Source organism: Myotis brandtii, unplaced genomic scaffold (assembly GCF_000412655.1).
Source record: "Myotis brandtii unplaced genomic scaffold, ASM41265v1 scaffold17, whole genome shotgun sequence".
Lineage (NCBI taxonomy): Eukaryota > Metazoa > Chordata > Mammalia > Chiroptera > Vespertilionidae > Myotis > Myotis brandtii.
In genome coordinates this window covers 10,278,204-10,305,388 of record NW_005356259.1, presented here as the reverse complement: position 1 = coordinate 10,305,388, position 27,185 = coordinate 10,278,204, and the positions used below count along the sequence as shown (strand labels likewise).

General features: G+C 44.6%; 1 long non-coding RNA gene across 1 annotated transcript in view; it reads right to left on the bottom strand.

Annotated features, from left to right (window-relative positions):
* LOC106725554 overlaps positions 1-25,805 on the bottom strand; it is a 57,629-nt gene extending 31,824 nt beyond the window's left edge. The window contains exons 1-3 of the long non-coding RNA XR_001361445.1: positions 25,713-25,805; positions 25,136-25,289; positions 17,223-17,375 (exon numbers count right to left, since the gene is read on the bottom strand). This is a non-coding gene — a long non-coding RNA (uncharacterized LOC106725554). The remainder of the gene's footprint in view (positions 1-17,222; positions 17,376-25,135; positions 25,290-25,712) is intronic.
* Positions 25,806-27,185: the final 1,380 nt, after the last annotated feature.

The following is a 27,185-nucleotide window of genomic DNA, read 5'->3' as shown; positions in this document are numbered from 1 at the left end:
TTTCTTTGTTAAATGGCATTTAAATATATAAAATAAATATCAAAAATGTAAGTCTTTGTTTTACTATGGTTGCAAATATCAAAAAATTTCTATATGTGACACGGCACCAGAGTTAAGTTAGGGTTTTTCAAAATGCTGACACGCCGAGCTCAAAAGGTTCGCCATCACTGCCTTAGAGTCATCATTTCTTAGCATTGCTCACCTCCAATCCTTTCCAGAAATAATCATTGCATCAGAAAACAGCTGTCCCTGCATATCCACAGTTTCCCTTTCTGTGGTCAACAGCGGTCTGAAAATATTAAATGGAAAAATTCCAGAAATAAACAATTCTTACGTTTTAAATGTCCTGCTCTTCTGAGTCACGTGATGAAATCTCTCGCTATCCTAGGCCTTCCGACCGGGATGTGCGTGAACTATCCCTTGTGCAGCGTGTCCATGCTGCAGACGTTCGTCGTCACTTAGTAGCCCTCAGTCGTCAGATGGACTGCGGCGGTGTCACCGAGCTTGTGTTCAAGTAACCCTTATTTACTTAGCAATGACCCACAGTGCAGGAGGGGGTGCTAGCAATCCAGACATGCCAAGAGAAGCGGGAAGGTGCTTCCTTTAAGTGAAAAGGTCATGTATGTATTGGAAGACACATAGTACAGTCATGTACCCCAAATGATGACATTTCAGTCAACGGTGCACCACATATACAAAGGTGGTCCCATTATAATGCAGCTGAAAATTCCCTATCACCTAGTGATGTCATGGCCGCCTTAAGTCATGGTGCAAGGCATTACTCACATGTTTGTGGCGATACTGGGCTGCCAGTCATATGAAAGCACAGCACATACCATTGTGAACAATACAGAATAGTTGACAATGACAATGCACAGCTATGGCACTGGTTTATGCATTACTAGACTATACTTTGCACCATTATTTTAGAGTGCACTCTTTCTACTTATTAAAAGTTTGCTGGGAATGGCTGGGGAGGGGGGCACGGTCAATCAGGGAAAAAGAAGACATATGTAAAACTTTAGACAATAACAAAATAAAAATTAATAAAAGTTTGCTGTGAAACCGTAGCCATGTTACACTAGCAGCAGCCTCACATGCCGTGTTTACCGCGACTCTTAATTGCATCATTTTTTCTTGTGCTTGACGGACTCTCACATTGTTTTGTAGCTTTAGTGCAGCCTAAGTGCTCAGTGTGTACAAAGTCTTCAGTAGCAGACAGTGATGTCCTGGGCCTTCACAGTCACTCCCCAGTCACTCACTGGCTCACCCCGAGCACGTCCAGGCTGGTGGGGAGGGACACAGACTGCAGAGCAAGTGGAGACGCACAGCTTCAGTGAGGCAGGCAGATGGGCCTCACTGCCCAGGCACAGCAAGGCTTAGGGAAGGACACACCTGCGCGGAACCCCAGGATGAGCGGGGCAGCCAGATCTCAGGAAGGGCAGACCAGCAGGAGCTGAGAACTGGCCACACTCTTTTATGTTGTTGTTAATCCTCACCTGAGGATATTTTTTGCATTGATTTTTAGCGAGAGTGGAGGGGAGGTAGGGAAGGGGGAGAGAGAGAAACATTGATGTGAGAGAGATACATCAACCACACGCACCCCCAAAGGGGTGGGGATCAAGCCTGCAACCCAGGTACGTGCCCTTGATTAGGAATCAAACACAAGATCCCTTCGTCTGAGGGCTGATCGTCTAACCACTGAGCCCCAGGCAGGGCCTAGACACTCTCTTTTCTGCAGGTTTCGGGCTCCATCCCCAGTGTATGTGTGCAAGAGGCAGCGGTCAATGATTTTCTCTCATCACTGATGTTTCTATCTCTCCTTCCCTCTCTCTTCCTCTCTGAAATCAATAAAAATACTTTTTAAAACAACCAGGTATAAATTAAGCAACTTCAAAGTTAAACCGAATCTGCAACACTAGCACCCAAGTTCCTAGTGCAGTGGTTCTCAACCTTCCTCATGCCACGACCCTTTAATACAGTTCCTCATGTTGTGGTGACCCCCAACCATAAAATTATTTTCATTGCTACTTCATAACTGTAATTTTGCTACTGTTATGAATCGTAATGTAAATATCTGATATGCAGGATGTATTTTCATTGTTACAAATTGAACATAATTAAAGCATAGTGATTCATCACAAAAACAATATGTAATTATATATGTGTTTTCCGATGGTCTTAGGCGACCCCTGTGAAAGGGTCGTTCGACCCCCAAAGGGGTCGCGACCCACAGGTTGAGAACCGCTGTCCTAGTGGCATTTCAGCACTCATCACTAGACTCCAAATTCCCAAGAAAGGAACCAGCTCCTGTCTCCCAACGGCCGCCTCCAGCCCCACCGGGATGGTGCGTCTCTGGGTCATGGTTCCAGTCAACTGAGGCTGGGAAGGGGAACAGAGCCCCTGAGGACCAGCATGGCTTCTTAGTCATCAGGGCTCAGAGCAGACAAGTTCCCCAGACTCAAGTGACCCCTGCAGCCTCAGGAAGTCCCGGAGGAACAAAGAGCCGAATCCCAGCACAGGGGAACAATTCAGGTACCCAGGGAGTAAAACTGGGGCACAAGAGGGAAGCTTCATTACAGGAAAAAGATAGCAGTCAGCGAATGTGGGGCGCACAGCGAGGGGAGGGCTGGCGACACGGTTGAACAATTGCCTCTCTTGCAGAGACCCAGCCACTGAGCCCTGCACGGGGCAGGAAATCAATGAAGATCGTCTGGCTGTTTCATTAATTAACTCAGCTTATTTAGCCAAACCAGGCCTGCTGCCCCTCCGAGGAAAACGTGGATCAGTGTGTCAGTGAGGGCCACAGCCCCCCAGCTCAGAAGGGAGCTCGCTTAAAATGCAGACACCATTGAAAATACAGAATCCTGAGCTCTGGGAGTTGTTCAAAATACAGCTGTACCACACTGTGGGCTGCGCGCTGTGGATGGGGGCCATCCTGATCGAATCAGAAACTGTTGCATTTTGGATTCTATTTGCCTTGAACTTCAGGTAAAAGTGATTTTTTTTTCTCCAGTTGAACAAACTGGGGGCATTGACAGTATTCATATAAGCACATCTGGGTGTGAAAAGGAAGGAAATCGCACTTCTAATGGAGTCGGAAGCCCTGAAGGGGGAGCTCTCGTGCACTTACCATTCCTCGCAATCTGCATAACCAACAGGAAGAAGCAAGATAAGATTTCTTTTGAAGAGGGAGGGCATTTTTTCCATAGGAATTTCATCTCCTGCTTTGAAGAAAAGGAAGTTCCCTCCCTGCCCGGCACCAATGCACTAACCACTGCTTGTAGCCAACGAGAAACTACCACAACCTCAAACTCTTGCTCTCCTCCAATTAACTTTTGTTCAAAACACCCCTCCCTGATTTCCTCCTAAAACCGAATGAAAGCTGACCTTCCCTTTTTCTCTTCGGACTTGCCTCTGGTTTGCCATAGCTTGCTTGTCCCAACTTGCAATTCTCTGCTATTCCCGGATAAACTCATTTTGCTGGGACCTGGGTTTATCTGGCTGGCTATTTTATGTTGGAAGTTGACAGGGTTCAGTGAGATGTGGTCCATGGGTGGAGGTTACCTCGCTCCTGCCTGCACACTGGACAGGTTTTCCCAGACTGTTTTACTCACAGGCCCCAGCTGCAGGGCCGGGCAGCCCCAGTTTCTGCTGCAATCCCAATGGCAGGATCCCAGCCCCACCCTGTACAGACCGGGCTGACAATTGGGTCATTCTCTCCAGACCTCAACCCTGCTCCTAATTTGTTCCCTGTGAGCCCAGTGGCCCACAAATCTCTAAGTCCCAGCATCTTACCTGCCCTTGCCATATTGACCCAGACCACAGGAAGGGCTGTTGCCTTCATATCCCTTACTAGTTTCTTTTCTTCATTCAGACACATTTATTGAGCACCCATTGTATACCAAGCACCGAATAAGCAAAGTGAGAGGGGTTTTCAAGTCTCCACAAGAGTGCCGGTTGTTGTTAATTGTTTTACTTTTCTGTTTTCATTTTGGTGATAATTAAAAAAAAAAAACACCTGATATTCTGCCATATAATTCAGAGTTTATATTTGTAAATAAATTCTTACGAAGTAAAGGCCTAATGATATCGCGTTGTGATAAACAATGAAGAGTCCAAAATAAGTGGAATAATTTAAGTAGTTAGGATGCCAAGTGTTTTGGATGCCAAGCTCAAAGGAACCTTGTAGTAATCAGAACCACATTCTCATTCTGTCCATCGACCCTATCTTATACCTACCAGCTTGTAAAAGTCCATTTATTGTGAATGTAGCAGTAAATGAACAAGAAAGAACCTTTCTGTTTCTCATTCTAGTGATAATGCAATTAGACACTCACTTAATGCAGATTTCCAGATGTGGCAACGCTAACTTTACTTTTGAATGAGCAAGACAGTTCCACCGAGTTATCAAGTGGCGTGTCATTGAAATCGGCATCTCAGGAATGCTCAAGGGCAGAGTTGTAATCAACTGTGATGATTTTGAACTAGCAAACAAGGCCAGGCTAGCAGGCCTTCTCTGCATTAGCATTGAACCCGAAAGCCACAGCAAATCAGAACTGGCCTCAAGACAACATGACCAATTAGTTTCAGAACAACAGCATCATCTGCCATCTTTTTTTTTAAAATATATTTTATTGATTTTTTTACAGAGAGGAAGGGAGAGGGACAGAGAGTCAGAAATATCGATGAGAGAGAAACATCGACCAGCCGCCTCCTGCACACCCCCCACTGGGGATATGCCCGCAACCAAGGTACATGCCCTTGACCGGAATCGAACCTGGGACCTTTCAGTCCACAGGCCGACGCTCTATCCACTGAGCCAAACCGGTTACGGCCATCTGCCATCTTACATTAATGGCGGCTTACCTGGACGATACTGGCTCTGCAGACGTTTGTGCTTCCTTCATACATTGGCTTTGTTTTTAAGATAATGTAATAGCTTGTGCGGACTGAGAGCTTATGATATGCCAGGCACTGTGCTAAGCACTTTACATGGATTAACTCACTTAATCTTCACAACAACTCTGTGAGATCAGTACTATTATCTGCATTTTACCAGTAAGTAAACCGAGGCACAGAGAGATGAACTTAACTAAGGATACATATAAGTAGGTGGCAGCTCTAGGATTTGAAACCAAACAAGTCCAGGTCCAGAACCTGTGTTCTTAACCATAACACTGTACTGTTTTATAATTATATCTTTTTATATATACAGAAGATACCTATAATAATAAAAGCTTAATATGCTAATTAGACCGGACAGCCGAACGACCTTCCGGACATCCTTCTGGATGAAGCCTCAGCATTGGGGGCCAAGGCAGAGGCAGTTAGGGGCAATCAGGTAGGCAGGCACGCAGTTAGGGGAGATCAGGCAGGCAGGCAGAGAGGTTAGGGGCGATGATACAGGCAGGCAGGCGAGTGGTTAGAAGCCAGCGGTCCTAGATTGCAAGAGGGATGTCCGGCAGTTCATCCCCTGAGGGGTCCCAGATTGTGAGAGGGTGCAGGCAGAGCTGAGGGACCCTCCCCCTCTGAGTGCACGAATTTCGTGCACTGGGCCTCTAGTCGACAATAAAAACATAATATGCTAATTAGACCGAACAGCCAAACGACCTTCTGGATGACCTTCCAAACAAAGCCAGGGCTGCAAGGGCTGAGCCCCTTGCACGAATTTCGTGCATCGGGCCTCTAGTCTATATATATAAAAGCCCAGCAACTGTTATGGCATAACGACCAGAATGACCAGAACAACCGGTCACTATGATGCACACTGACCATCAGGGGGCAGAAACTCAATGCAGGAGCTGCCCCCTGTGCTCCCACAGTGGACTCATGGCTGGCGAGAGCAACAGTAATGGCTGGAGCCTCACCCACCTCCACGGCAGCACTAAGGAGCGGCGAGCCAAGCAGTAAGGAGCAAGCAGGCGGGTGGTAAGGAGAGAGCAGGTGGGTGGTAAGGAGCGAGGGTCCCAGATTGCGAGAGGGCGCAGGCTGGGCTGAGGGACCCGCCCCCCGCTGTGCACAAATTTGGTGCATTGGGCCTCTAGTATATATATATATACTAGAGGCATATATATATGCCTGGCATGTGATAGAATATATATTCCATATATATAAATGGAAATTTGGAATTATGTAAATACTATATGCAAAATTTTACATAACTGTAATTTTGCATACTTAAGTAGTTATAATAAAAACCATTTAATCCAATATTCAGCTTGTGAGAATTTATTTTCTTTTTTTAAATTGAGGTTTAACTGAAATATTACATTGGTTTTAGTTTTACAACATAATCTATAATAATAAAAGGGTAATATGCTAATTAGACTGACGTCTTTCCGGAAGAAGCCGGGGCCAGAGCAAAGCCTGGGTCCCAGGTGCTGGAGGGAAGCTGGTGCTGGCAGCCAGGGAAAGGAAGGCCTACACTTGTACAAATTTTCATGCATTGGGCCTCTAGTGATTTAATAGTTGCATATAATTGCAAAATGGTAACTACAATAAGTCTAATTAACACAGAATTTCTTTTGTGATTAAACAAACAAACAAAAAGGTCTGTAGTCTATTCAAGAGAAAAATGCTGCCTTAGTGGTTTCTCCTCCAGGTAACTGGTGCTCAGCCTAGATCCCAGGAGCGCCCTGCAGGAGGAAGGGGCTCTGACAACCGGCTCAGCTCTCAGTCCTCACACCTCCCTCTTCTCACATGCCAGCACCCCCTCCACACTAGGGAGGTCCTGCTCTGTGGACACCCCTAAACTCATCCACTTTGATTCAGTGGAAGACGGTATATGTCACTACTGCTTAAGTCTCCAGTTCACCAGGCCAAGATTCCAAAAGTGAATTATGCTTTCAAAACTGCATTTCAAGGGAGTCAGGACGATGCAAGCAATAAATGCTGCTGTTTTGCTGCGGGGCCCAGGAATTACTATCTTCCCTCTTTGCAATCACACAAATGAAACATAATTACAAGTTAATGAGACTGAATTTTGCGTGTGACTTGGGAATTATGAAATCATAGAGCTGAAAGGGTCCTCAGGTCATTCAGTTTGAAGTTGCACCACCTGTTTACAAATGCAAACACTTTTACTAGCATCGTTTCAACCTTAAAATCTGACCCTTGGTGATCTTGATGCTCTTGATAAAGTCCTGCCCTCTGTCCAGTCTCCAACCTCTTGAGTGAAGAAAAGTGGCCACAGTAGCAGTCAAGCGCCTTCCTGGTTCCTGGGTCACAGCTGTGGCCTTGTGTTCTTGAAGTCGTCTGTCCCTGTGATGACCCGCTAATGGTCTGCCTTTCTGATGGTGGCACAAGAGGCAGCTTCCCTGGCAGGCCAGTTAGGAAGTGTGTACCAGAAGCTGCTTCTCCAGCCTTTCATTGATTTTTATATTCCTGATTCCGTGCATCAAATTCCTCTTCTGCTTCAAATACTCAAGAGTGGTTCTTAGGTCCTAAAAAGAGCTCTGCTCGAGTCATGTAACGCTAACAATCCTATGAGGAAGAACTACGATCCCTTACTTACAATCTGAGGAAACTGAGTCACGGGAGGTTCATTAGCTTGCCCAAGGCTGCATTTAGAAAGTGGCAGAACTGGGTTCCGAAGACTATGTCTACAGCTCATACTCTCAAGGCTACACTGCCTCCTCAGCATGCTCTTTTATGTAGTAGGAATTAATGGTGCCTCGCTGGACTTGAATTATTTTTTCTTGCCTGATGTTATTCCACTTGTGATTAAAATTCCCAGAAGAGTCTGATTGGCCTGGCTTGGGTCTCAGATTCCGCCTCTCCCTCTTGATTGACAGCTTCATCAAGACTGCAGTGGAGTAGGGTAGTTCTCCCAAAGGAGTGTCTGGCTGCTGTTTCCCAAGGGCAGGGAAAGGGATGCTAGTCAGACCAAAACAACAGATGTCCACTGCAAGTACCAAAACTGACCCAGATCTAATCATTGCTTTGGTAATGTCATCACCAACCTTTTTTTGGGAGACAGATCCAGGGGGCCGATCTTTGGGGGCCAGGGCAGACATGGCACCGACTTCCCCACCGGTGCACCTCAGGTATCCCCTTTAGTCTCGTTGGGGCCGAAATGCGGCGGCATGGTGGTGGGGGCTGCTGTCAGGTGAACCTGGGTTCATTCTGGAGGCACAAGAGGTGGCACAAGAGGTGGCACAAGAGGTGGCTAAGTACTGTGCTGTGGGGGGAAAAAACAGACCATTGAAAAATGCCCAGATGTTACATGGAAACGTGCCTTTGCTCTGTCATATGGCTGTCGGCTTTTGGCTTGGAGGAGGCTTAGATGCAACTTTCTTCGGTCCTCCAAAATGAACCCAGGTTCACCTGACAGCAGCCCCCACCACCATGCCGCCGCATTTCGGCCCCAACGAGACTAAAGGGGATACCTGAGGTGCACCGGTGGGGAAGTCGGTGCCATGTCTGCCCTGGCCCCCAAGATCGGCCCCCTGGATCTGTCTCCCAGAAAAGGTTGGTGATGACATCACCAAAGCAAGTGGAGATTAGAAGAGTGTGAGGGTTGCAGTGAAACTGACCATTCAGAATGGCCAGGCCCAGATTGAGGGAGTGCCTTCTGCCTCGGCCCTGCCCACCGAAGCCCTCAGAGGACCACACGAGGCAGAAAGAAGCAAAAAACATTAGGCACAGTGGAAATGGCACTTTGATGAGATAGTCAGCATTGCCCCACAAGCACTCTGCTGCTTTTACTAAGATCTTCCCATCATTCCCTGAGATTTCTCCATTGATTGCTTTCCACGCTGTCCTCTATTTTCCGTGGAATGTTGATTATGTGACTAAGAGTTGGATACAAAAACATGTCCCCAAATATCATATTTCCCCAAACTCTGCCTGTTTCCCAATTCAAACTTCATGTTTTTACTTTTCCCTACAATATAAGGAATCTCCCAGCTGTAAATTCATAAAACCTCAGTGGTGGAGCGTGGCTCACCATCTGGTCATTCCCTGAACTGACCGAAGTCGGAAGGTCTCATGTCATTTTTTAAAAATATATTTTTATTGATTTCAGAGAGGACGGGAGAGGGAGAGAGAGATAGAAACATCAATGATGAGAGAGAATCATTGATCGGCTACCTCCTGCACGCCCCCTACTGGGGATTGAGCCCACAACCCAGGCATGTGCCCTGACCAGGAACCAAACTGTGACCTCCTGGTTCATAGGTCAATGCTCAACCACTGAGCCACGCCGGCCAGGCAGGTCCCATGCCATTTTATGAAACTACCTTTCCTAGTGATCAGACCAAAGGACCCAGTGTCGCAAGGGGAAGGGATTGATTCCAGGCGAGGCCAGCCTCCTGCAGCAGTCAGCAAAGCAGCAAAGCAGTTTATCACTAGCCAGAAGCACGCTCGTGCTCTATCTGCCTGTGTAGATACAGTCGTCTCCAGGAAGGAGGCAGAAATATAGGAACCCCTGGGCATTCTTTCTTCTGTTACAATAGGAAGAAAGAAGTTCAGGATGGTTGGGTCTCGCCTGATATGCCTGGTAATTAATGAGTGGAGGTCAGTGCTGTTTACCACATTAGCTGAGAGAGAAGATGTGCAGGGGAATAAAAGGAGGCAAATATTGTTGCTGACAATGGTGACCAATCGGCTTCCTGAGAGTCAAAGCTCTCTGGACATTCAGGGAGCATTTCTAAAGCTTTCGCTAAGTTGCTAAACAATCACCTCCCCCCGACAAACAATTTTCATCAACCGAGAGAACAGTAGAGCCTGGCATCAAGACGTGAAATGATAAATGAGCATCGGGACGAGCCATGCTGATATAAACTATAACCAGGGTAGCGGCCATTCATTAGGAGACTCCAAAGCGGGATCCCGCCTTAATGGGATTCTGCACTCAGAGCTGTGCCCAGCCTTGCCATGGCGACAATAGAAACCCCCCCTGAAGGGCGGTGCTGAGTTTCTTGGCTGTGTGACCTTGAGCCTGAGCACTGCCCTTCTCCATCGTGGATATTAAAAGGAAACAAGAAAATAGATTTCCTCTTTTTCATATCAGGAACTCAAAAACAATTTTTAAGTAAAATACACTGATGTAATGCCAGAATTAAGAAGATATTTGGGGAAAACCCATCTCTCTACCAAACCACGCTACCAAAGCTACCTCATCAAACCCGCCCTCCCCTTTTATTTTTGCAACGTTAAAGTCATTGTGTGTATGTGATCCCTTCATCTGTTCTTTTCAGTGATCATTATGGCAGGCATTTTCCCCGTTTCAATCATAATTTTTAACGAAAGCTTATGTCCTCATATCGCTGGCCCTGATTTAGTAAATCATTTCCCTACTGCTCATCAGGCTGGAAGAGTCTGTCAGCACAAGGCCACAGAGGCTTCTGTTTGCTCCTAAGATTGGAGCTGGGAACTCTATTTGGAGCACATTCGCTACAAAAGATCTACATGACTCACCCAGATGCAAGCGTGAGGCCAACTCAGGTGGAATGAGCTCCCACTGCAGAGGGTGCAGGGGTTTGTGGAAAATTCCAGAAGCTGGAGCTCCATTGTAGAACAGAGAGTAGGATTAGAGGAGTGAGGTACAAAAACCTCTCCATGAAAAATGTGACCCATAAGTAGCTATGTTTAATACTGCTTGTCTTTCACCTTTTGGTTACTAGCATTTAAACCTTTAACACAACAAAAAATTTTTTCTTTTAAAATAACACGTTTTGCTCATTCTTTTTACAATGAAAAAAGGAATACATGCGTGTGTTTTTTTTAAATAAATCCAAACACAGAGCAGATTCTCTCAGTTCCCAGGACTCTATCCTTCATTAAGAAGCAAACGTTGCCAATCGTTTCTTCTGTGTCCTTCCAGAGTTTTCCTTTGCATCTACATGCATGTTTACATGTGTGTGTTCCCCTTTTCATTGTTAGCACAAACAAGGCACACACTATACTGCACTTGCTGTTTTTACTGGACCTCAGACCTCAGACCTTGGCATAAACAATCTACTTCATTATTTTTTTAAAGAGCTGAATAGTTTCCCACTATATGAAAATGCTGTAATTTATTTAACCATTTCCCTATTGAGAGACATTTTCCAGTTTCTATATTTTTTGTTTTTTATACCACAAATAATGTAACCATAACCTTTTCTGGTGGATTCAGGGAAACCAGAAGTTTTAGATTTCCTGAGACATCTTAATTCAATATAATTAATTATTTTCAATAAAATAATTTGTATAGGTTTCAGAAAGGCATTTTACAAAACTTACCATTTCATATATTTTTTTTAATTCTCAGCAAAAAAAAGTTTTTTAATTTTCAACCTCAATAAGGAAATAATAGAAGCTTTCCCATTAGAGTCCGGAAAAAGACAAAGACGCGCTCTCCCTGCTATTTAGCATTGCTCTAGAATTACATGCAAAAAATCAAAAATAAACAGAGGTATTAAAATTAGAAGAAGGTCAAATTATCCTTATATGCAATGATGCATTGTGTAACTGGAAAAGCACACAGACAGAAAATCAACAGAAGAGCTGTTAGAAACAATAAGAGCATCCGGTAAGATGACTCTCCTATATTCTTGGTGACTGGCAAACTGGTGCAACTCCTTGGGGGCGTGGGGTACAATTTGGACCATCTATCAAAACTATGTGTGCACATGCCCACTGAGCCTGTAAATTCTACTTTCAGAAGGTATCTTTCAAATATACCAACCATGGGCTCAGAGACTCATGGCCAAGATATGTATATAGGGTGGGGCAAAAGCAGGTTTACAATTGTTTGTAAGGAAAATAATACATCAGTTACTAAATAATAATACAAGAATAAATTCTGTGTTTCACATACTCACAACTGTACACCCACTTTTGCTCCACCCTATATGTGTGTATAGATACAAACATGTCCATTAAAGCATGTCCTATAATAGCAAAAAGGCTGGAAACAACTTGTTTTTTAAAACGCTGCCTAGCCCTGGCCGGTGTGGCTCAGTGGGTCCCATGCACCAAAAGGTTGCCGGTTTATTCCCAGTCAGAGCACATGCTGGGGTTATGGGCTCAATCCCTGGTAGGGGACACACAGGAGGCAGCCGATCAATGTTTTGCTTTCATATCAATGCTTCTCTCTCCCTTTCCCTTCCTCTCTCTCTAAAAATCAATAAAAATCTTTAAACAAATAGATAATAAATAAAAGGCTGCCTATGCTGATGCATGAGGTGGTATTATACAACATCAGCATAAAATGTTTTTCAAAGAATGGTCAAGAAATTTGTCTTAGTATGTGCCCGTGAGGAACAAGATCTGGACAGGAAGAGAGGAGCTTGTTTGTCATGATATGCCTTTTGTACAGTTAAAATTTGCCATGTGCCCCCAAATGCATGCCTTGAAATGTGATTTGCTTTTTTGTACCACACGCAAGGCTTTTCTAATAGATCAATTTATCTTCATGAAATCCTTGATCAAACCAGGAGACTGATATTTAGTTCAAATAGATGGATAGCCTTTGTTCAGTAAAGAAAAGCCTATTTATTCATGGACATGACGGGGAGGGAAACAACACCTTAGTGTTTTTTGTGTGTTTTTGTCAATGTTGTGGTTACACTTGTTGTGTTTCAGTCTTGATAGCTCTGAAATGGTATGACTGTGTCTCTACTCATCGACTGACTTCATAGGTCCGTACTCTTCAAGGCCTGTGGCCAATCCATGTCATCGAACAGGGTGAAGCCTGCTGGCACGTAACCCAGAGCGACCTAGTTTTCCTGAGTGTCTTCAGGGACCCAGTCAAATGGATGACACGGACCCAAAGAGCTTGGGCCAGGCCAGGCCAGCAGGAGGGAGAGAGGGAACCTCACCAGGTGGCCGTTCTGCTTGCTTTAGCTGGCTCCTCCCTTCACAGTGACTACCATCAGTGACAACACAGTTCCGCTCCCAGCCTCCTTCGCCTCAGGTGTCCTCACCTGAAGCCCACCTCTAATCTATGGAGAGATGCTTGGGTCATTCTAGCGGGCGGGAGGATGCAAAGAAATAAGGACAGGTGGTGTAAGCAACAGAAAATTCTACGTTTAATAACAATAGCATTTTACCTTAAAATTACCCAAGACTAAACTACATTGATCAGCTCCCAAATCCTAGTCCAAGAAGGCCTAGGGTTCTGCTGCACTGGGGTCTGGGATGGGAATTGGAAATCTACATTTTTAAGACACTCCCTGGGTAATTCTGATGGGCAGCCAGGCTTGGCAAACACAGGTATAAATTACTCAGTTACACCCAAATTATTGTGAACCATATAACAGTCTAATAAATTTGGATGTGTCCCTTTGAGAGGAAAAAAAGTCCTCAGGAAAAATTGTTATCATAAAGAAATTAAATTAATCCTCAAGAGTGAGTAAATGAATCCCAGTAAACAAATCATAGTCACCGCATTCAGTAAAATTGTCTAATCAATAATGAAATAAGCAGAGATAGGACACTTTAAAGCCTGCAGGAGATATTATAATTCAAACACTAGCCTAGATCTGATAAATATTTTATAGGCAATCAATTTTATTTCATTCTACTTGAGAAATGAGTAAGGGCCCACGTTCCTATTTAGCAACATCAGGTTTTTTAATGGAATTGGGGGGAAACAGGGTTAGTGACTATGTGACCCTCTCTTTCAAGGTAAGTATTATCAACCTCACAGCTAAAAGCCACCAGGCCACTTTCTCTCCTCAAGGCAGGCCAGGTCACGTGGTTGTGGGCTCTGGCTCTGAACTGCAGTTGCGAGCCATCTGTGCAGAGCAATGGCCCTGGGAAACGTCCCTGCTCCCAGGAAAGGCCAAGTCTGTGGATGTCTGGTGCTGGCAGGACCCAGTCCTGGTCCTTCCTCCTCAATCCCTCCTGCAGAGAGCCTTGCAAAACCTCAGGTTCTTTTCCTTCATCAACCTAAGGACCACAATAAATGTTTAACAAGCTCCCGGGGGGGTTCTGATATCGACTAACATTTGAGAACTTGAATGGTAGTTGTTCCAGAAAACCCCCAATCACCTAATTTGCCCTTCTTGCAAACATAATGCCACATCTACTGTAAATGAACAACAGTATTGCCATCATCTTGTAAAAATATATCACTTATGTCTTAGAAAAACGTTTAATTACTTAACTGTCTTTTCTCTGAGCACTTTTTAGTTTTGAGCTCCGGATCGCCAAACTGAAGTCAGTCCTAAACTCTTCTTGACCAGCACTAACATCAAAAGGACTTCACTGTGATCCAGCTCAGCTGAGCCATTTTCACATTCATTATCCGTCTGTCATTGCCAAGGAACTATCAGTGGCATTGAGGATAACTTTCCACACTGACCAAAGATCAGGGTTCATTGAGCCACAAGGCATGTTTGGGGACCACAGGCATCATTCAGCCTCCTTCTCCTGCCTGTCCCCTGGGAAAGGTGGGCAGGAGAAACCCTCCAAAGCCTCTGTGAAGCAAGGGGTACCCAGGCCCTTGCCCCTGACCATGTGAAAAACTTCCACATCACCATGCCTTTTCCTTTAAAGTTCAGAATGACTTTCCCTGCCTGCCACACCCACAAACTCCTATTCATCCTTCAAGTTCCAGCTCAGAAGTAGCGAGACGAAAAATAATCATAAAGCAGGGTTCCCTCTTCTGTTCTGTCCTAGCATGCCATAATTTTCCTTTATAGCACTCATCAAAGTCTCTAATGACATATTTATGTGATTATTTTATCACAGAAAGCTACATGAGGGTAGAGACCATCTGCTTTGCTCACACTTGTATTTATAGCCTATTACCATGTCCGGCACATAGTAAATACTCAATACTATGAAGTGAAAAAATTAATAGGTTTACATTTTTTTAATATACTAGAGGCCCAGTGCACGAATTCGTGCACAGTTGGGTCCAGCCGGCCCTCCCTGATCAGGGTGGGGGGGGTGATCGGAGGTGGGGCCACAGGCAGTTGGCCAGCTGGCCCCACTCCCTGGTCAAACTCCTGGTAGAACTCTGGGTCGAGGGGACAATTTGCATATTAGCCTTTTATTATATAGGATATTTTTATTTATTTCAGCGAGGAAGGGAGAGGGAGTGAAAGAAAGAAACATCAATGATGAGAATCATTGATCAGCTGCCTCCTGCATGCCCCACATTGAGGATCAAGTCTGCAACCTGGGCATGTGCCCTGACCGGGAATTGAACCGTGATCTCCTGGGTCATAAGTCAACACTCAACCACTGAGCCACACCTGTTGGGCGGTTTACATTTATTGAATACTTCCATTGTGTTCCCTCAGACTGGGCTGAGTGTTCCTGATACATGGTCAGTTTTTAATCTTTCCAACAACTCCCTGAGGTAGGTATTATTATTATTACCTCTAATGAATAAGATAAGAAACTTGAGGCTTATGAGGTTTCAAGAGTTTGTCACGGTCACACAGCTAAATGTGGTTGAAATATGAGTTTATCAACCTCTACAGCTTAGCTCTCAATCACAATACTATACACTTCCTATTTGAAACAGTCAACCTCCTTGACTGTGACCTCCTTGAACACCTTCAGATTAGAATTAGTTGTTTCCTTCATTGTTTCTTCTTATTTTCCGACGTCAACTATTCCCCTATTACCACACATCACATTGCATCATCAGGACTTAAATATGTATCGGTGAGCACCATGAGTGCATGGACCATACTTAACCCAACCAACAGGTCAAGTCTAACCACCTAGTCCATACCCAGGTGCAATTACCATACTGGACAATAAGTGCCCAATTAACCCCACACCAGACTCTCTCAATACATCATTGTTACTTCATAAAGAAAACAGATGCCGTTAGCGTTAGTGGACTAATTAACCAAGTGAACAAATAGAGAGCTCAGAGGCAGACCAACCACTGGTAGAAACTTGACATATGAGATTGGTGGCAATGAGAAAAGATTGGAGCCAGCATACACAGTTATTCATGTAAAAAGGAAGGAAATTAGACCCATGTCATCCACCATACAAAAAATTAATTCTTAATAGATTAAAGATCTCCATGTAAAAAACAGAACTTTCAAACATATAAAATGATAAGCAATTGCAATGCTAATCAGGGAAATAAAAATTAAGATTATGATAAGATAATCATTTTTAAACCACTAAATTAGAAACAATTAAGGAACTTGATTATACTGTTGTCAAATATATGGATCACTAGGAACTCTGGTAGGTATATATCTTACAAACCATTTTACAGAAAAGTTTGGCAATATCTAATAAGTTATGTTATAGTTATATAGTTATATAGTATGTTATATGCAGTTAGAAAAGTGAATGAACAGGTGTAGCCACTGCGGAAAACAGTACAATTCCACAAAACATGGAATTGCCATATGACCCAGCAATTCCACTTCTGGGTATATACCCAAAAGCAGTGAAATAAAGAACTTGAGCAAATATCTGTACACCCATGTTCATAGCATCCTTATTCACAAGAGCCAAAGGTGGAAGCAATCCAAGCATCCATCAATAGATGAATGGAGAAACAAAATGTTGGAGATATATATATATATATATATATATATATACATACACACACACTTTATACATGATATACTCAATATTATTCAGCTTTAAAAAGAAAATTCTGCTACATGCTACAACCTGGATGAACTTTGAAAACATTAAGCTAAATAAAATAAGCCAGTCACAAAAGGACAAATATTGTAGGATTCCACTTATATGAGGTGACTAGAATAGCCAAATTCATGGAGACAGAAAGTAAGAATAGAAGTTGTCAGGGGCCAAGGGGAAAGGTAACTGGGTAGTTAGTGTCTAATGGGTACAGAGTTTCAGTGGGGGAAGATGAAAAGGGAAGCTGGATGGTGGTGATGGTTACACTACAATATGAATGCACTTAATGCCACAAAACTATACACTTAAAAATGGTTAAAATGGTAAATTTTATGGTATGTATATTTTACCACAACTTTTTAAAATGAATGATCAATGTGTTTCTAGTATTGTTTGTTCACCGATTTGTTTTTGTCTCTGTTGTAGACAATGCTACCATGAACATTCTTTTCCATGTCTGATGGTACATACATGCAAGAGATACTGTAGAGTATATACCTAAACATGGAATTGCTGGGTAAACTATACTATGCCAAATTACTTTTCAAAATGGTTGTACTATTTGATATAAATTACATCATAAAATGATAATTTATAAACAGATGTTCAGGAAATGTTAAATTATAGCCAAAAGGAAGTACATGAATTTCTCAACTTACCCAACCATCTAGAAGTATACTGCCCAGAAAACAGGGCTCCATCCAGACAATAGCTGCCACATTTCATTCCTTTGCTGGGCATCCCTTAGCAGAACATTGGCTAACTGATGTCAGCAATGGTGGACCTCCAGGAGGGCAGAAGGTCTGGGAACTCTGAGGGAGGGAAAGCTGAATGAGATGGGGTACTGGTCTGGCAACGTGCTCATGGGCTCTTTGGAGAGTGTAGTTCATAAGCACAAATACTGCTCTTTGCTTGGCTAAAGGGTTGTTCTCCTCTCTGGGAAGTCCATTGTCTTTAAGTGAGAACCTCAGAAGGATCCAGACCCACAGAGTGAGCCTGGAAGAGGAAAACAGCAAGCTAGTGAACACAAGCAACCTAACTTCAACTATTAGAAAACCTTTCTTATAGCAATAGATTCATCCTAAGAAGTTCCAGAGAGCAAGCCAAAGTGTTAGAGGTCAAAGGGGAACTTTATAAACTTAGATCTGGGCAAGCACCCATGAGATAGGCTGCCTGTGAGGTCTTGGGCATATTCCACCATCTAGACTGTCAGAGTCCAGGACTGGAGGCTGGGGAAGCTAGAGGAGATGACAAAGGCCCTCCCCCGGTCTCTGCTGATGACTCAAATGCATCCAAGTGGTTGGCATCCACCCGCCAGTAACATGCTCAGTCAACATCTGAATTGGGTTTTCTGTCTCATTAGTCTATAACCCATTCTCATCTTACCACAACCCATATTACCCCCTTTTAACAAAAGTGTGCTCCCCAGAGAATTAAAACTACTGCCAAGGCTTAGGTTTGACTATTCATGAAGTAAGCCATGCAGTCCACTAGTAAAAAGCTACTTCAAGCAGATGCTTACATTGCCCCACCCCACCCCCCATATTCCAGACAGGTCATACTTGGCTGCCATCTTTTCAAGATTCTCTCCCACAAGTACTATAAAGAGCTTCCATATTCTGCAAACAAAAATTCTTCCATTACGTTTTTAAAAAGATTTGTTATTGAATTCATTGGGGGTGACATTGGTTAATAAAATTATATAGGTTTCAGGTGTACAATCCTAGAATACATCATCTGTATCTTGCACTGTGTGTTCACCACCCCAAGTCAAGTCTCCTCCATAACCCTCTACCCCACCTTTACCCTCTAGTGAAAGCCCACGGGTACTGAACTTAAAGATTTATATAAACAGCCGTGGGCAGATCTTTTGCGATACTGTCCTACACAGTCATGAAGAAGGCACCACAAATAAATCGGCTAAGTAGATGTCACTTTAAAACCACTGGATGTAGACTAAAGGCTGCTGAAATCAATACGGATGGACCCAAAACCCCATTGATACACTTTTAAAATCTACAACTGGCAATGTTTTAAATGTCGGGGCCACGGTATGTTATTTGGCAAGCTACACCAGGGACATCCGACGTCAGTCCACGTCCTGCCTGATGGTAGGAGAAAGGCCTCAAAAGTCCTCCCCCGCTGAGGGCACAGCCCCTGGGCGCTCTGCCCCATCTGGGTGGTGTCACTGTGAAATGGCCTGCTTCTGCTGCTGGCCCTGCGTCATATCTAATCTTGGCTCAGCACTTCAGTGGGTGCTGAGTCAGAACAGGTGCAGGAATTAGGTAACCACTTTGTACCCACATTTGAATATTTCAGCTCCTGAGCAAGTTGGCTCAGGTGTGCTTCCTCCTTTCATCTGCCATTAATCTTCCAGCCCGGATCGGCTGACAGCCCGGCATGACCTGAACGGGTTGCTTCATCGCTGTCATTTGATGAGTTGCGGACAGCGTGTTTGAAGCTGTCCTTTCATTGTCATGAGGCAACTTCTTTCTGTTGTGGAATCACTTCTCCCCTCAGAAGACATGGTTTGGGACCCTACCCTGAACCCCTGTCTGCAGACGGTCATCAAAGGGAGGCGTCATGTGTGTGGCCGCGGAAGCATCTCACCGCCTTTCTCCTCGCCGAGTGTGAGGCACCGAGGAGCAGCGCAGGCCCCTTAGACACTGAGCAGGGAAAATACTGTACTGTGTGCTGTGCACCCATACACAATGCATACACCATCACTCTCCTCCCCTTCCTCTCTTCTCCCCTACCTTCCTGTCTCTCTCTCTCTCTCTCTCTCTCTCTCTCTCTCTCTCTCAGCATTTATTACCCCAGACAAATTATTTGTCTGTTTCCCCCAAGTGCATTGCAAACTCCATTAGACCTGGGGCTTTGTTTTATTCACAGAAAAACGTTCTCCGAACAATGTGTGACACAGAGTAGATGCTCATTACTAGTAAATACTTAATGAATGCATGAATGACTGTAGGCCATACCAAAAACCTTTTAGGTAAGCGTGCCCATGTATCTTTGGGGCTGGAATATGTGTTTCCATTGTGGTCAAACACTGCCTCATTGGCTGGATCTCATTGAATTAGGCTAGGATGTCTGCAGCACAGCCCAATGCCTTGCAATGAGAAAAGATGTGCACCCCTGGTCCCTCCCAGCCTACGGGAGGGACCGCTGGAGGAGATGGCTTAGAGCCCTGTTGAGGCTGGGATGACTGCTCCTTTCCTGAGAAGAGCGAGATCGGATAAAGGCCCACCTGGGCGGCGGTGGCATCTGCTGTAAATAAACTCGGGAGAAATAAGAGAGCTGGATGGAGTGCGCTGGGGCCACAAGAATGATGCGGACTCAGATGCTACAGATGGTTCAAGGTTCCCAAATGAACATGCTTTTATTTTTATTTATTTATTTTAAAATATATTTTTATTTATTTCAGAGAGGGAGGAAGAGAGATAGAAACATCAATGATGAGAGAGAATCATTGATCGGCTGCCTCCTGCACGCCCTACACTGGAGATTGAGCCCGCAACCCGGGCATGTGCCCTGACCGGGAATCCAACCGAGACCTCCTGGTTCATAGTTCAACACCAAGCCACTGAGCCACACCGGTTGGGCTATTTTTATTTTTTCAAATGAGTATGTTTTCAGGAAGAGCTGGACCCACACAGATGGATTAGACACTGAGTGGCAAACATCCCACAGAGCAACACTCCCCAGGAAGGGAGCTGGGCCCTGAAAGCTGCCAAATGAATTTGAAAGAATTTCACTCCCACCCAAGATGACCTGGTGAATGCCTCTTCGGGTTGCTGTTCAAAGTGATCTGGGTTTCCTCCACAGGAAACCAGGTAGCTAAGACCCTTCTTTGGAACTCAGTTTAGGCAACTGACCATACATATGTCAGAAGTGGAGCTTTGTGTGTTGAACCTCAAACTGCAACAAAACTGAGTTTCCATATGTAATAGAAGGTTGTTTAGGACTAAAGGGTCCCAGGTTCGATTCGGACAAGTGCATGTACCTGGTTGCAGGCACATCCCCAGTAGGGAGTGTGCAGGAGGCAGCTGATAGATGTTTCTCTCTCATCGATGTTTCTAACTCTCTATCCCTCTCCCTTCCTCTCTGTAAAAAATCAATAAAATATATTTTATTTAAAAAAGAAGGGTGTTTATTTGCTTAAGAAACAGCATAGTATAATGAAACTGAAATAATGAAACTATATAAGGGGAACTGTATCTCGTTTTATCAGCTGCTCACTTCCTAAAACGCTGAGCAACAAAATAACTTGTTAATAATCTAATATTTAAATAAATTAAGTGATTCTGCTGATTAAAAGATTCCCTAGCCAGTTTGGCACAGTGGATAGAGCATCGGCCTGCAGACTGAAGGGTCCTGGGTTCGATTCCCATCAAGGGCACATGCCCAGGTTGCTGGCTCGATCCCTAGTAGGGGGCGTGCAGAAGGCAGCCAATCAATGATTCTCTCTCATCATTGATGTTTCTCTCTCTCCCTCTCTGTCTCCTCCTCTCTGAAATAAATAAAAAAATATCTTTTTAAAAAAAGATTCCTATGAGAAACACTTTGAATAAGTAAACAATCCTTTAGTCTAGCAGTTTCAAAACTGAAACACATTCCTATACTTCCAGTTTTCACATAGCAAAGTATCTCTTTAAATCAGCCAGCTCCTGGCCTGTAAGCCACCCTGCTGAATTTCTGTGTCAGTGATGCCAAGTAATCTCTTGGCTGTGAAAACATTCTCCGGCCGGCTCCCACAGACAAGGACAGATGGCATTCCAGTGAGGGTCTTCCCCTCACTCTTTGTTGTAGAAAATATTGACATTTTTGCAGGAAGCAGATCCAGGTTCACTTTCGTCCCAACTCATCTTGGCAATCATGAAGGTTTGGAGGTCTGTGGTTCCACAGAATTGGGAAAATGCACTTGCCACTGAATTTTAAAAGATCTATGTCAAGGAGAGTAATCTTCATATCTAATTGATGCTTGTAAAAGTCACAAAATAGCAAATAATACACTGTGATCACAAAGTACTTTCAAACGGAAATGAGACAGGATAGGAAGGCAGAGCGGAGATAGCTGAAGAAAAAGGCTCTCTGAAAAATTTTAAAGTATCAGATGAAGTTTTTTTTAAAGATCCTTTCTAATCTACAACAGCAAGGTTATATTAGTTTTACTCAGAAAATCAGAGACAATTTACTAAAATTCAAAACTTGGGTATACTGTTTAAAAAAACCAAACACTTAAAGCCCTAGCCAGGTTGGATCAGTGGGTGGAGTGTTGGCCTGTGGACTGAGGGTCCCAGGTTCGATTCCCGTCAAGGGCATGTGCCTTGGTTGCGGGCACAACCCCAGTGGGGGGTGTGCAGGAGGCAGCTGATCGATGTTTCTCTCTCATCAATGTTTCTAACTCTCTATCCCTCTCCCTTCCTCTCTGTAAAAAATCAATAAAATGTTTTTTTTAAAAAAAAAAAGAGTAGAGGGTATTAATTTTTGCTTCCTTTTCTTTTCTTTTTTTAAAGGTGAATGGAGTACTTTATTTTATTTTTCTTTTGCTTCCTTTTCCAAAGCTATGCGGTGGTGCTTTTAGGACTGATGACCTAGAATATATACGCAAAAGGCCTGTCTTCTCAAATCGACCCCAAAGAGCTGACTCCCTGATCCCAAACCCTTTTTGAACTGTGAAATGAGAAAAAAAGGAAACTTTCTTTGGGTTCAGCCACTGAAATCTGGAGGCTGTTTATTTTAGTGGTTAGCCACTGATTAGGTGTGTGGGGGAGATTAAACAGAGCCAGGCCCAGAACAGTTTAGGGTCCAGCACTTTGGATGTGATAGACAAAGGCAGACAATGGTAGTTGCTCTTTACTCCTAACGTGTATATGCTGCGAATTTGCAGACTTCTCATTCCCTGCTGGTCAGCCTCCCTCCAGTGTCCCCTAGACCTCTCTACCTCACTTCCTAAGTCCCCTTCTGCCCTCTGCAATCCCATACACACACACACACACACACACAGCAATGGCAAAATCTGGAACCTTGGCCTGAATATTCAGTTCATACTACAGAGATGAGGTGGGAGGCAGCAAAGCGACTTATCTTGTGAGTTCCCTGGCACAGGTTTGGCCTGAGGCTCCCAAATCAGTGGCATGAATTTCAACCTGTGCACATCCTGCTTCCCTACTAAGACTGCAACTTTTGTCTTGAAAGTCTTGTATCCCAATGACTGCCACCAACCGGGTGCTTACTAGTAATATGTGTCCTTGATGGAAATGGGGCAGGCACAGCTCAACAGGAATCAAAACTGTGCAAGGGTCACCAAAGGGCCGAACATGAGAGGGTCCCCTAAATACACAGGTGGTTATTGTTGGGTTACAGATCAAGAAGGAGGAGCGTCACATGGAGGGACAAAAGCAATACTCCATTTCCCCTGGAACTTTGCAGAGAAGATAGGGTTTTAGCAGATTTTACACGTTCAAAAGCTGTGGGAAGAATGCATTATTGAAAAGGGCATTTTCCTCCTGCCTGAAGAGGAGGAGGAGGAGTCATGAATCAACAAGCAAAACAGCGCAGCGGAGGGGACTGCAGTGGGAAGTGGAGAGACTGTGGGTCTGGATTCTGACTCTGCCATGTACCAAGGGCATGTCCTTGGGCACAGGGTGTCCTGTGCCTGAGCCTCCGTGTCCTCATCTAGACAATATAAAAGAGTGGTGAGACCTACTTCATCGAGCTGCTGCAAGGAGTCAATGAGATTATGCCTGGAAAGGGCCCGGCACAGAGCCGGGCTCAAGCTTCTATTGTAAATGCTGTGTGTGAGCAGATAGATGGTGAGCATCATCACTATACTGTCCAAGAGAACGCCAAACTTTCATAAGATCGCAGACTAACTATTCAGTTAATTCATCAGACTGATATGAGAGAGCAAAGTAGGCCATTCATAAATCTGTTTTGCAGAAGCCTTTGGCAAAATGTCTCAACAACTGCAGAGTCATTTAAATTCTAGTGACTGTGCCAATTCTATCTTAACATTATCTTTCTCCGGGATAATATGCCTTTTATATTAACTTATGTCTTAGATTTTTAATAGGCTATGTTGTTCAATCCTGGAATTTCCACCACAAATTTTAATTTCCTGTGGGTAATCTTAGCAGAAACTTTCTAAAAGAAGGGTGCCAAGACTCGGATCTGTTTTCTTTCTTGCCGAGTTTGGATAGATAGTTATAAGAAACTGCCAGGGAGGAAAGCAGGTGTGCTCACCTCCCACCAGCTGACTGGTGGCTGTGTTTTAGTAGTAACTATGTTTCATGCCAAGTTACAATCTCACATTTCAAGGGGTAAAGCGGATTGCAAATTATTCATTGACTATACCTGAAGTTGCATTTTTAGTGTTCCCTTCCACTTATCTGATGTCCACTTCTTACACAACAGTGTGTTAGTTATCTAGGCTGTGTAACAAATTACCCCAAAATGTAGTGGCTTGAAACAACATCTATTATCTTGGAGTCATTTCTGGGTCAGGAATCCACGTGTCGCTTAGCTACATCCTTAGGTTTGATCGGGGAGCTGGCTAGGGCTTACAGTCATCTCAAAACTCAGCCAGAAAGGATCTGCTTCTAAGCTCCCTCAAGTGGCTGTTGGCAGGCCCCAGGTTCTCACTGGCTAGTGGCCAAAGACACCAATGCTTGCCACATCAGCTGCTACAAAAGGTTGCTTGCTCACAGCATCACACCCTCTCCAAGAAGGAGAGAACCAGAGATGGAGAGAGGGAACATAAATGCTATAGACAGAATGTTTGTGTCCCCCAAAATTCCTGTGTTGAAACCTAACCCCCAAGATGAAGGTCTTAGGAGATGAGATAGCAAATTAGGCCTCTGGAAAGTGATTAGGTCATGCAGATAGAGCCCTCAAGAATGGGATGGGGGGCCCATGAAAGCCACTGAAAAAGCTCCCTGGCCCCTTCTGCCATGTGAGGACACACAGGAAGTCAGCAGTGTGCAACCCAGACGAGGGCTCTCACTAGAACCCAACCGTGCTGGCACCCTGATCTTGGACTTCCAGCTTCCAGAACTGTGAGCAATACATTTCTGCTTTTCATAAGCCACCCCGTTCTATGGTATTTTTGCTGTAGTGGCCCAAATAGACTAAGACAGAAAGCAAAACAGAAGCCACTCGAGTCTTATCAGAACCTAATCTTGGAAATGACATTCCATCACTTTTGCCATATTCTATTTGTTAGAAGCAAGTCATGAGGTTCAGCCCACACCTGAGAAAAGGGGAGTTCTGGAATCATCCCAGACCCGGCCTCCCGCACAGAAACCCCAGGAAGGCAGGCTTCTCAAGCTAATCCCACTGAAGGACCAGCTTGCTTTTTTTTTTTTTTTTTTTTTTTTTTTTTTTTTTTGGTTATGTTTTCATTTCTAATCTGTTGTAGGTCACAATTTTTGTAAAATAACTAAAAATTAATTTCTAGAAAAATAAAATAAAGACATAAAAAAACAACTCCATTGATCCACCTGTTGGATGTTGCAACAAGGTCAAATTGCTATAAAAATGTCTAAACAATCTTCATTCTGCTGCTTACCTCATCTGGACCAGATACAAATGGTTGTGGACTGCCATCAGTCTTGGGCTGTCTTTGGATCAGCGCCGACTAAGGATTTTAAAAACACAGATGACTTTTCAAGGCTTTTACATGATTTGCGCTATTCACTTGGCTATTCCTGGATGGAGGGCTTCTAGGGGAGAAAAAACAAAAACAAAAAACTAACCTCACTCCACTCTCTGTAGTCCTAAAAATGGGACCTTTTGTTACAATTAGAGTCTAGGGTGTGTGGGATGATGAGTCTCCAATTTAATATTTTACCCCGAAGTCCTCTGTGTGCCTCCTTTTCCTTTTCGCCGTCTGGAAGTTAGCATTAAGCCACACTTAACTGAGCGGTCCGACGGATACTATGATCACCAATTCACATTTTACAAGTCGGCCCCCTCACCAACTAATGTCAGAGATGAAGTTTGAATGCCCTTCCCAGTCTGTTCCGATCCCTCCAAACACCTCAGGCCGTGCTCTCCCTCGCGGAGGCATGCCGCATCTTTCCCTACCCTCCAGGTTTGTTTCTAGGTGTTTCAAACATCTAATCTTAATGAAACCATAAACTTACCGAGCAAAAGTACTCATTTCATACCCACCCCAGCCTCCAGCACAGCATCAGGCAGTTTAGCGGAGCCTCAGTAGAAACCTGAATTCAGCTGACATTTACCAGGCCCAGAACCCGAATCCCCTGTCCAGGGAACAAAGGGGTGTGAGCAGGGCTTCTGTCCCAAATCCCCCACATCTGGCCAGCATCTCTCTTCCTCTCTCTTCCAGCCTCTTCACCACCCCCATCTCATCCACCAACACTTAAAGCAGAAGCCAACTCTGCTCCCCTGGCTCTTCCGGGGCAAACTTCAATCTCCGGTGCAGTTACCACACTATCCCCAAGAGAGAGGAGAAAGCCAGGTGGAGGGAGGGGCCTTTAAAAACCAGTCGTGCTCAACTCCCTACACAGCTGCCAGCCCTCAGTTGGGCATCCCTTCCTTCCTCCCCAAGGAAGGGAATGAGGTGAATAACACCTGCATTTGCAAGCCCAGTGCAGGCAACTCTGCAGGCACAAAGGTGGGCCAAACGGGTTTTTTTGCCCTCGAGAATTTCCAATAGCTGAAGCACACCAATCCGCAACTAGAATACAAAGTGGAAGGTGCCTAGTGTTGCAATGTTGGCCTATGGAGAAAGCACCGTGGGAGAGCAGATGGGGGAAGTGATTAATTTCAAATGGTGCAAACTCAGAGGATGTATCTTTGGGTTAAGCCTTGGAGAATGGGTAACACCAATAATGGGTGACACTTGGAGAGAACTTCCTACCTACCAAGTGCTGTGGTTGGTGGTTGGCGTGCATCTCATTTGGGGCTCACAAAAGGCCTGTTGGGAAGGTGCTATTATTAGTCCCATTTTACAGTGAGTAAACTGAGGCACACAAAGAGTGAGCAATGTGTTCAAGGTACAGGCTAGTAAGTGGTGAAGAGGGTATGTGAGCTCATACAGGGTAACTCTAGAGCTGGTGCTCTGAACCCTCACTTAAGGAGAAAAGGAGACCACGAGGGAAGGCCTAGCATTGTGAGGAGTCTGTGAGGCTGAAGCAGGCGGGGAAGGGAGGTGCTCTTTAAACGCAATGGCAGCTGTGGAATCTATGTCAAACTCTGGACTTTATATATAATATTTCCTCTGACCTCACAACCTCTCTCTGTGACAGGTACCATTCTCCCCACTTTACAGATAAGAAAACTGAGGCACAGGGAAGTTAAGTAACTTACTCAAAGCCACACGCCTGGCAAGCATCCGAATCCAGGGATCAGCCTCCTGAACCCACTGCGGGAGCCCAGTGTTCTCGGGTGGGTGGCAGCCCTTTGCATGCTGCCTGTGCCTCGACTTGTCCCCCAGTCTACACATCCTGCCCCTTCCCCCGGGACTTCTCCCTGACTCCCGACCCCTCACTCCCACCCCCGCATTCAGCCTCGACCGCCCACCCTACCCGCACAAGGTTGGGAGCCACTGGGCGCCCACAACTCCTGCTCCCAGAAAGCTTTGCGCTCCCCGG